At 42.6% G+C, this 11410-nt stretch overlaps 1 pseudogene; it reads left to right on the top strand.

Annotated features, from left to right (window-relative positions):
• Positions 1-4351: 4351 nt before the first annotated feature.
• Positions 4352-7026, top strand: LOC101024066 (annotated as a pseudogene).
• Positions 7027-11410: the final 4384 nt, after the last annotated feature.

The raw sequence follows: 11410 nt of genomic DNA, 5'->3' as shown, positions 1-11410 counted from the left end.
TGGTGCGATCTCGGCTCACTGCAACCTCTGCCTCCTGGGTTCAAGCAATTCTCTTGCCTCAGCCTCCCGGAGTAGCTGTGATTACAGGAGTTTGCGACCATGCCCAGCTAATTTTTTTGTATTATTTATTTATTTTTTTTTATTTTTTTTTTTGAGACGGAGTCTCGCTCTGTTGCCCAGACTGGAGTGCAGTGGCCGGATCTCAGCTCACTGCAAGCTCCGCCTCCCGGGTTTACGCCATTCTCCTGCCTCAGGCTCTCGAGTAGCTGGGACTACAGGCGCTAGTTTTTTGTATTTTTTAGTAGAGACAGGGTTTCACCGTGTTAGCCAGGATGGTCTTGATCTCCTGACCTCGTGATCCACCCGTCTCGGCCTCCCAAAGTGCTGGGATTACAGGCTTGAGCCACCGCGCCTGGCCTAATTTTTTTGTATTCTTAGCAGAGATGGTGTTTCACCATGTTGGCCAGGCTGGTCTCGAACTCCTGACCTCAGGTGATCCGCTCTCCTCGGCCTCCCAAAGTGCTGGGATTACAGGAGTGCAACACCGCACCCAGTCGCCTAACAACACATTTTTGAGAATGTATCCCCATCATTAAGCAACACATGACTGTCATTTCTATACATGGTTGGTTGAATTTACAAATATGGAATCCATGGATGCCAAGGGCTGACCATATTTTAATTTGCATCTCTTTTATAAGAAGTGATGCTGAGTATTTTTCCAAGTGCTTCACAGACATTTGCCTTTAATCTTCTGTGAACTGTCTCTTAACACTTTTGGCCATTTTCCTGCTAGGTTTTTTACTTCAAAAACCTTTTTTTTTTTTGAGACAGAGTCTGTCTCTGTCGCCCAGGCTGGAGTGCAGTGGTGTGATCTCCATTCACTGCAACCTCTGCCTCCAAGGTTCAAGCGATTCTCCTGCCTCAGCCTCCCAAGTAGCTGGGACTGCAGGCACCCACCACCACACCTGGATAATTTTTGTATTTTTAGTAGAGACAGGGTTTCACTATTTTGGCCAGGCTGGTCTCAAACTCCTGACCTCAAGTGATCCACCTGCCACAGCCTCCCAAAGTGCAGGGATTACAGGTGTGAACCACCACACCCGACCTCTTGAATAGTAAAATCTTTTAAACAGCTTTATTGAGATATATTATATATATATGTATATGTATACATACATATATCTAGATATAGATTTGTTTTTCTTAGACGGAGAATCAGTCTGTCGCCCAGGCTGGAGTGCAGTGGCATGACCTCTGCTCACTGCAACCTCTGCCTCCTGGGTTCAAGCAGATCTCCTGCCTCAGCCTCCCGAGTAGCTGGGACTACAGGCATGCGCCACCATGGCTGGCTAATTTTTCTATTTTTAGTAGAGACGGTTTCACCATGTTGATCAGGTGAACTCCTGATCTCATGACCTGCCCGCCTCAGCCTCCCAAAGTGCTGGGATTACAGGCCTGAGTCACTGCGCCTGACTTATTGAGATATATATACCATTAAGTTCATCCATTTAAAGTATACAATTCGGCCGGGCACGGTGGCCCAAGCCTGTAATCCCAGCACTTTGGGAGGCTGAGACGGGCGGATCACGAGGTCAGGAGATCGAGAGCATCCTGGCTAACCCGGTGAACCCCCATCTCTACTAAAAATACAAAAAAAAGTAGCCGGGCCTGGTGGCGGGCGCCTGTAGTCCCAGCTACTCGGGAGGCTGAGGCAGGAGAATGGCGTGAACCCGGGAGGCGGAGCTTGCAGTGAGCTGAGATCCGATCACTGCACTCCAGCCTAAGTGACAGAGCGAGACTCCATCTCAAAAAAAATAAAATAAAATAAAAAATAAAAATAAAAAGTAGACAATTCAATGGTTTTTAGTGTATTTATGGAGCTATGCAACCATTGCTATAGTATAATTTTGGAATATTTTTAACATTCTAAAAAGAAACCCCTTACCTCTCAGTAGTCATCTCCATTCCTGGCCCTTGCCCCTACCCTACCCAGCCCTATGTGACCACTAGTCTACTCTATCTCTATAGATTTGTCTATTCTGGACATTTCATACAAATGGTATCATACAATATGTAGTCTTTTGTGACTGACTCTTTCACTTAGCATAATATTTTGGAGGTTCTTCCATATATCATGCATCAATACTCTTTTTTTTACTTATTTATGTATGATGGAAATTAGCTATTTTGTATAATTTAAACTACAAACATTTTCTCCCAGTTTTTCATCTCTTTTGATTTTGCTTATGATATTTTTGCCAAGCAAAAGTCTATCCATATATCGGCCGGGTGTGGTGGCTCATGCCTGTAATCCCAGCACTTTGGGAGGCCAAGGCGGGCAGATCACCTGAGGTCAGGAGTTCAAGACCAGCCTGGCGAACATGGCGAAACCCTGTCTCTACTAAAAGTACAAAAATTAGCCGGCACAGTGGTGGGTGCCTGTAATCCCAGCTATTCAAGTGGTTGAGACAGGAGAATCGCTTGAACCTGGAAGGAAGAGGTCGCAATGAGCCGAGACTGTACCACTGCACTCCAGCCTCCATCTCAAAAAAAAAGAGCCTCTGTGCATATATATATATATATATATATATATATATGTATGTTTGTGCATATATAGATACAGCTGTAGATATAAATGGATAGGTTTGAATTTATCAATCTTTCTCCATGACTTCTGGAATTTTAGTTATAATTAGGAAGCCTTTCTTTTGTCCAGATTACAAAGAAATTCATATATGTTTTCTTCTTGAACCTGTTATGTTTTCATTTTTTTGTGCATTGAAATAAGGAATGTTTGAAGTACATTCTGATGTAAATCTTTTTTTTTTTTTTTAGACGGAATTTCGCTCTTGTCACCCTGGCTGGAGTGCAATGGCGCGAGCTAGGCTCACTGCAACCTCTGCCTCCTGGGTTCAAGTGATTCTCCTGCCTCGGCCTCCCAAGTAGCTGGGATTACAGGCATAAGCCCCCGCGCCCGGTCCTAGTGTAAATTAGGGACATAAACACTCCAGTTGTGCTAATGTCATTATTTAAAAGTGAATCTTGCCAGGCGCAGTGGCTCACACCTGTAATCCCAGCACTTTGGGAGGCCAAGGCAGGCAGATCACAAGGTCAGGAGATTGAGACCATCCTGGCTAATACGGGGAAACCCCGTCTCTACTAAAAATACAAAAAAATTAGCTGGGCGTGGTGGCGGGCGCCTATAGTCCCAGCTACTCAGGAGGCTGAGGCAGGAGAATGGTGTGAACCCGGGAGGTGGGCTTGCAATGAGCCGAGATCGTGCCACTGCACTCCAGCCCAGGCGACAGAGCGAGACTCCATCTCAAAAAAAAAGACAAGTGAATATTTTCTGGCCTGGCATCGTGGCTCATGCCTGTAATCTCAGCACTTTGGGAAGCCAAGGTGGGCAAATCACTTGAGGTCAGGAGTTCAAGACCAGCCTGGCCAATATGGTGAAACCTGTCTCTACTAAAAATACAAAAAAATTTGCCAGATGTGGTGATGCACACCTGTATTGCCAGCTGCTTGGGAGGCTGAGGTGAGAGAACTGCTTGAACCCGGGAGGTGGAGGTTGCAGTGAGCTGAGATAGTGCTATTGCACTCCAGCCTGGGCAACAGAGCGACACTCTGTCTCAAAAAATTAAAAAATAAAAAAGTTAATCTTTTCCCCAATAATTAAGATCCCACCTTTGTCTTTTGCTAAATTTCCCTGTGTACTTCACAATTATTCCCACTAGCCAGGTTTGAATGTCTAGCCAGGAACAAATACCACACTGTTTTAATTATTAGATCTTTATAATAAGTTTTAATATGTTGGGCCGGGCACGGTGGCTCAAGCCTGTAATCCCAGCACTTTGGGAGGCCGAGACGGGCGGATCACGAGGTCAGGAGATTGAGACCATCCTGGCTAACACGGTGAAACCCCGTCTCTACTAAAAAATACAAAAAACTAGCCGGGCGAGGTGGTGGGTGCCTGTAGTCCCAGCTACTCAGGAGGCTGAGGCAGGAGAATGGCGTAAACCCGGGAGGGGGAGCTTTCAGTGAGCTGAGATCCAGCCACTGCACTCCAGCCTGGGTGACAGAGCAAGACTCCGTCTCAAAAGAGAAAAAAAAAAAAAAAAAAGTTTTAATATGTGGTAAGACCAGTCTCCTTTTATTGTTCTTGCTTTTGAAGATGTTCATAAGTATTCTTGCTTATTTATTTTTCCATATGAAGTGTAGGATCCTGTGCCAGGAAAAAATTTGCTGGCATTTTTATTGGGATTACATTAAATTTATACACGAACCTGAAGAAACTTTATTACGTTGATTGGTTCTATTGAAGGCAAGGAATGTGTTTCTATTTTTGTTCAATCCTACTTTGTGATTTTTCAGGACGATTTCAAAATGTTTCTCGTACAGGCTTCACATGTAATCTTTTAAACTACAGTGAGTGATCCTATCCTCTGTGAAACTAGGTCAACTGAATATCAGCAGTCATAGCTACTCTTCTCTTTGAGGAGAGGTGAGGAAGGGGGCCGATCACGCCTCAGCCTCCCAAAGTACTGGGATTACAGGCGTGAGCCACCACGCCCAGCACAAACATCTACATTCTACTTGCCCTGATTCTTGTTCACTTCACTGAGGATTTAGCATATGTTTATATTACTGGCTATGATATTATGTAGTACTCATTGAAACACTGTCTTTAGGAAGCTTTATTGTACAATATGGTGAAGCATAATGCAGGATGGAAATAGCGTGGAGGGTGAATTTGGGGATACAGTATACAATACGATTCTAGGGTTAAATTGTTTTTTGACTTAATCCAGAGACTTCTGATGGGTACCCCCATCTCCCCAGTGAGGGGATTCCAGGAGTCAGAGGAGAAGCAATGACCATCAGGTGAAGAGTCTCACAAAGGCAAATGCAGGATTTCCCTAATACCCATCAGAGCACTTTCCCATGTGAGATAGCTGCACTCAGGCTTACTCCAGGCTTCACTTTAAAACCTACTAGAATAATAGGAGGAAAAACATAGAAGAATAGGGGGACAGGAAACAGCCTATTTATTTCCTCAAATCCTTTCAGCTTTGCTTCACCTTAGAGAACAATGAGACTTATTAAATAGGGCCAGCAGCAATCTTGTGTAATTATTCAGCCATCTTCTCTGTTGACTCCTCAGCCTATTCTGCGACCCTCAAGTTACCCACAGCTTAGCTAAAATAAAAGACTTCTTCTTGCAGGTTTCTCATGCTTTGAATGTTTCCTAGTACACTTGTTCCCTCTTGAAATGTACCAGAACATCCACACAACAGGGTACTATATACCTGTAAAAAGGAACACAGAAAATCTCTGTATATAACTATGCAGTGATTTCCAGGATATATTGTTCAGAGAAAAAAAAAAATCATGGTATAGAAAAATGTGTACAGTTTGCTACTATTTATCTAAGAAAAAAGGAATAGAGATATATACAGAGATGCTTGTACTGAAAGTAAACAATGGAAACAGTCCACAGCCCTGGCCTCTGCTCACATACCCACAGAGCCCGCAGCTCCGCTGTACCATGTGTGGCATTTGGGCCCTCTTTGGCAGCAATGATTGCCTCTCTGGTCAGCATCCGAGTGCTATGAAGATCACACACAGGGGTCCAGATGCATTTCTTCCTGAGAATGTCAATGGATACATCAGCTGCTGCTTTGGATTTTGCCAGTTGGTGGTAGTTGACCAGCTGTTTGGAATGCAGCCAATTCAAGCGAGGAAATATCTCTATTTGTGGCTCTGTGGCAGTGGTGAAATTTACAACCACAACAAGGTATAATACCATTTTGAATTTGAGTACAAGGCCAGAGTGGATGGTGAAATAATCCTTCATCTTTATGACAAAGGAAGGACTGGGCAGAAAATTTGTATGTTGGGTTGAGTGTTTGCATTTATTTCATTAAGTTCTGTCAATAAGAAAGTATTCCTGGGCAGAGACACCTACCTAGAGAGTCATCATTGTAGAGATTAACCTCTGCATGCCCTCTCTAACAATGTGGAGAAACCGTTTTGAGATAGAAACTATGAAGAGTAACCTCTAGATTCCTTTTGACAGTGCTGTTAAGAAACGACTAATGACAGAGAAAAGGCTTGGATTCCAGCTTCGTTGCTGCCACTCTGTTGATGCAGCTGAAAGAGGCCCAAGTGTAAGACACTCTCTAGACATTTGCAATTGGCATGGAAAACGGTCCCAATGTACTGGCTGCTAGAAAGGTGGAAAATCATATTGAAAGTGAACACCACTCTGAGGAAGGCATTCAGGTCCTGGATGAAGTAATATTTTCCTTGGAAATTTAAGACATAACAATAGTTCACACTTCAGTAGGTAGGTATTTAATTTCCGAGTATATTTGGAAGAACACAGATAGCATAGTAATCTTCTCTAGAGAAGGTTCAGATGAAATTACACAGGGTTGGCCGGGCGCGGTGGCTCAAGCCTGTAATCCCAGCACTTTGGGAGGCCGAGACGGGCGGATCACGAGGTCAGGAGATCGAGACCATCCTGGCTAACAAGGTGAAACCCCGTCTCTACTAAAAAAATACAAAAAACTAGCCGGGCGAAGTGGCGGGCGCCTGTGGTCCCAGCTACTCGGGAGGCTGAGGCAGGAGAATGGCGTGAACCCGGGAGGCGGAGCTTGCAGTGAGCTGAGATCCGGCCACCGCACTCCAGCCTGGGTGACAGAGCCAGACTCAGTCTCAAAAAAAAAAAAAAAAAAAAAAAGGTTCAATCTGCACACAGTAAATTACACAGGGTTACATATATGTTTACAAGACTCCTCCTCAGGAAAAAGCCAAGGAGCAGAGTCAGGGGCTTCTGAAGGACTCTTTGTTTGATGTACTGTGTGCAGATTGAACTGCTGCTGCCTGTGACCTTGAACTGAGAGTCTAATTCCTGGATCATCTATTTTCCTCTTATCGCCTCTGGCACCAGAAATAAGAATTCTGAAGAATGGGATAGGAAAACATCTCCTGATAAAGATATTTGAGTACTATACCTGATACCTAAAAAAACTGTCTGGCCAAAAGAAGCCTTCAGTGATGGGATAACCTCAGTTAAGAATTTCTGTTTTGGGGTTTTACAGGAATATACTGAGCATCACGTTGATGATATAATGATGGCAACTGCAACACAAAAATTTTCATTCAGTATTCTTAACACTAAATAAGACTATTACAGCAATCTACAAATTCAATGCAATTCCCATCAAAATACCACCATCATTCTTCACAGAACTAGAAAAAAAAACAAACCCTAAAATTCATGTGGAACCAAAAAAGAGCCCACATAGCCAAAGCAAGACTAAGCAAAAAGAACAAATCTGGAGGCATCACATTACCTGATTTCAAACTATACTATAGCACTACAGTCACCAAAACAGCATGGTATTGGTATAAATATAGGCACATAGACCAATGGAACAGAATAGAGAACACAGAAATAAACCCATATACTTACAGCCAACTCACCTTCGACAAAGCAAACAAAAACATAAAGTGGGGAAAGGACACCCTATTCAACAAATGGTGCTGGGAGAATTGGCAAGTCACACATAGGAGAATGAAACTGGATTCTCATCTCTCACTTTATACAAAAATCAACTCAAGGTATATCAAGGACTTAAATCTAAGATCTGAAAATATAAAAATTCTACAAGATTTAAGAAAATGTGGCACATATACACCATGGAATACTATGCAGCCATAAAAAAGGATGAGTTCATGTCCTTTGTAGGGACATGGATGAAGCTGGAAACCATTATTCTGAGCAAACTATCACAAGGACAGAAAACCAAACAGCGAATGTTCTCACTCATAGGTGGGAATTGAACAATGAGAACACTTGGACACAGGGTGGAACACAGGTGGGGGAGGCGAGAGGGATAGCATTAGGAGATATTCCTAATGTAAATGACCAGTTAACAGGTGCAGCACACCAACATGGCACATGTATAGATATGTAACAAACCTGCACATTGTGCACATGTACCCTAGAACTTAAAGTATAATAATAAAATATTTAAAACAAAAAAGAAAAGGAGGAATAAGAAGATAGGATTAAAAAGAGGTGTGAAGCCAGGTGCAGTGGCCAACACCTGTAATCCTAGCACTTTGGGAGGCCAAGGCAGGTGGATCACTTGAGGCCAGGAGTTAAGAGATCAGCCTGGTCAACATGGTGAAAACCCATTTCTACTAAATGTACAAAAACTGGACAGGCATGGTGGTGCTTGCCTGTAATCCCAGCTACTTGGGAGTCTGAGGCATGAGAATTACTTGGACTTGGGAGGCAGAGGTTGCAGCGAGCCGAGATTGCGCCACTGCACTTCAGTCTAGGCAATAGAGTAAGACTCTCTCTCAAAAAAAAAAAGGATAGAGGAAGCATTCTGCGATATGGATATGTTCGTGATCTTGTTTGTGGTGATGATATAATGGGTACAAAAATTATCTAATTGTACATTTTAAATATATGCAGTTTATTGTATGTCCATTATACCTCAATAAAATTGTTTTCTAAAAAACAAACAAACAAAAAAATTCTACAAGATAACATCAGAAAAACCCTTCTAGACATTGGCTTGGGCAAGGAGTTCATGACCAAGAACCCAAAAGCAAATGCAATAAAAACAAAGACAAATAGGTGGGACTTAATCCAACTAAATCCTATCTGCAAAGTAAACAGGTAGCCCATAGAGTGGGAGAAAATCTTCACAATTTATATATCTGACAAAGGAATAATATCCAGAATCTACACGAACTCAAACAAATTAGCAAGAAAAAAACAATCCCATCAAAAAGTGGGCTAAGGACATGAATAGACAATTCTCAAAAGAGGATATACAAATGGTCAGCAAACATGAAAAAATGCTCAACAGCACTAATGACCAGGGAAATGCAAATCCACACCACAATGCGATACCACCTTATTCCCACAAGAATGGCCATAATCAAAAAATCAAAAAATAATAGATGTCGGCATGGATGTAGTGAAAAGGGAACACTACTACACTGCTGGTGTGAATGTAAATTAGTACAACCACTATGCAAAACAGTGTGGAGATTCCTTAAAGAACTAAAACTAGAATTATCATTTGATCCAGCAATCCCACTACTGGGTATCTACCCAGAGGAAAAGAAGTCATTATACGAAAAAGATAATTGCACACACGTTTACAACAGCACAATTCACAATTTCAAAAATGTGGAACCAGACCAAATACCCATCAGTCAACAAGTGGATAAAGAAACTGTGATATGTGGTCAGGTGCAGTGGCTCACATCTGTAATCCCAGCACTTTGGGAGGCCAAGGCGGGTGGATCACCTGAGGTTGGGAGTTCAAGATCAGACTGACCAACATGGAGAAACCCCCATCTCTACTAAAAATACCAAAAATTAGCCAGGTGCTGTGATATATATATAGCACATCATATATGTATATAATGGAATACTACTCAGTCATAAAAAAGAATGAATTAATGGCATTCACGGCAACCTGGTTGGGATTGGAGACTATGATTCTAAGTAAAGTAACTCAGGATTGGAAAACCAACCATCGTATGTTCTCACTCATAAGTGGGAGCTAAGCTATGAGAATGCAAAGGCAGAAGAATTATACAATAAATTTTGAAGACTTGGGGAAAGTATGGGGAGGGGGTGAGGGATAAAAGACTACAAATTGAGTTCACTGTATACTTCTTGGGTCATGGGTGCACCAAAATCTCACAAATCACCACTAAAGAACGTCATCAGGTAACCAAACACCACCTGTTCCCCAAAAACCTATGGAAACAAAAAATTTAAAAAAAAATAAATAAAGCATGGATTAAAGGCAAAAATAAATAAATAAATTAGCCCACCTAAAAAAGAAAAACATGCTCACAGTTATTTATTTCAGGATGTTCGTATCAGAAAAGTATGGAAATACATAGAAACAATACAAATGTCCTTTAGTGAGGAACTGGTTGTATAATTATAAAGCCACATGTTGGCGTACTGTGCCACTGTAAGCAGAAATTAGGCCAGGGATGGTGGTGCGGGCCTGTAGACCCAGCCAGGAGTTGGAGGCTATGCTGTGCCATGATCGTGCCTGTGAAGAGACAATGTACTCCATCCTGGGCAACACAGCCAGACCAACCCCACATCAAAAAAGAGAGGAAGAGAAAGGAAGAGAGAAAGAAAAAAAGGAAGAAAGAAAGAAGGAAAGAAAGAAAGAAGGAAAGAGAGAGAGGGAGGAAGGGAGGGAGGGAGGAAGGAAGGAAGGAGAAAGACAGAGAGAGAGAGAAAGAAAGAAAGAGAGAAATTACAACTATTACTATTTATTATCATGAAGTAATCTCCATAGAAGGATAAAAGAATCATGTTTTATTGTTGTTGTTTTGGTTTGGTTTAATTTTATTTATTTATTTATTTATATTCTTTTGAGACGGAGTCTTGCTCTGTCGCCCAGGCTGGAGTGCACTGGTGCGATCTCGACTCACTGCAAACTCCACCTCCTGGGTTCACGCCATTCTCCTGCCTCAAGCCTCCCGAGTAGCTGGGACTACAGGCGCCCACCACCATGCCCGGCTAATTTTTTGTATTTTTAGTAGAGACGGGGTTTCACCATGTTAGCCAGGATGGTCTCGATCTCCTGACCTCGTGATCCACCCGTCTCGGCCTCCCAAAGTGCTGGGATTACAGGCGTGAGCCTCCGCGCACGGCCTAATTTTATTTTTTTAACCATGAGATCCCTTTATTGAACATCTTGTTTTGGTCAGTTTTATTGAGTGAATTTTTATAGGAATCTTGATAGGTCCTCCCCAATAAATTGCCATAAAGCCTTATTCAAGCCAGTCCAGCTTTCAGAACAAGTAGATTCCTGGAATAAGGAGTAAAGACCGTATTTATAGCTTAAATTTTTATATCCCAATTCCTTTTTTTTTTTTTTGAAATGAAGTCTCGCTCTTGTCCCCTAGACTGGAATGCAATGGCACGATCTCGGCTCACTGCAACCTCCGCCTCCTGGGTTCAAGCAATTTTCCTGCCTCAGTCTCCTGAGTAGCTGGGATTACAGGCCGGTTAATTTTGTATCTTTAGTAGCGATGGGGTTTCACTATGTTGGTCAGGCTGGGCTCAAACCCCTGACCTCAGGTGATCCATCCTCCTTGGCCTCCCAAATTGCTGGGATTACTGGCTTGAGTCACCCGCCCTGCAGACTCACCTTTCTTATGCAAACCAATCAACCAAAGCACATATTTGCAACCTCTTTAACTTACTCTTGGACACCAAGTGAACATTGCCCCTGCTCTAAATCACCCCAGGGCCAGGTGCCAGATGATCAGAGACCAATTCTGTGACCCTGAGCCAACTGAAATGATGTTAAGCTATACAATCCTAAATTTGCTCAAA

The sequence above is a fragment of the Papio anubis genome, chromosome 15 (assembly GCF_008728515.1).
Source record: "Papio anubis isolate 15944 chromosome 15, Panubis1.0, whole genome shotgun sequence".
NCBI lineage: Eukaryota > Metazoa > Chordata > Mammalia > Primates > Cercopithecidae > Papio > Papio anubis.
This window is presented reverse-complemented; position numbering and strand designations above follow the sequence as displayed.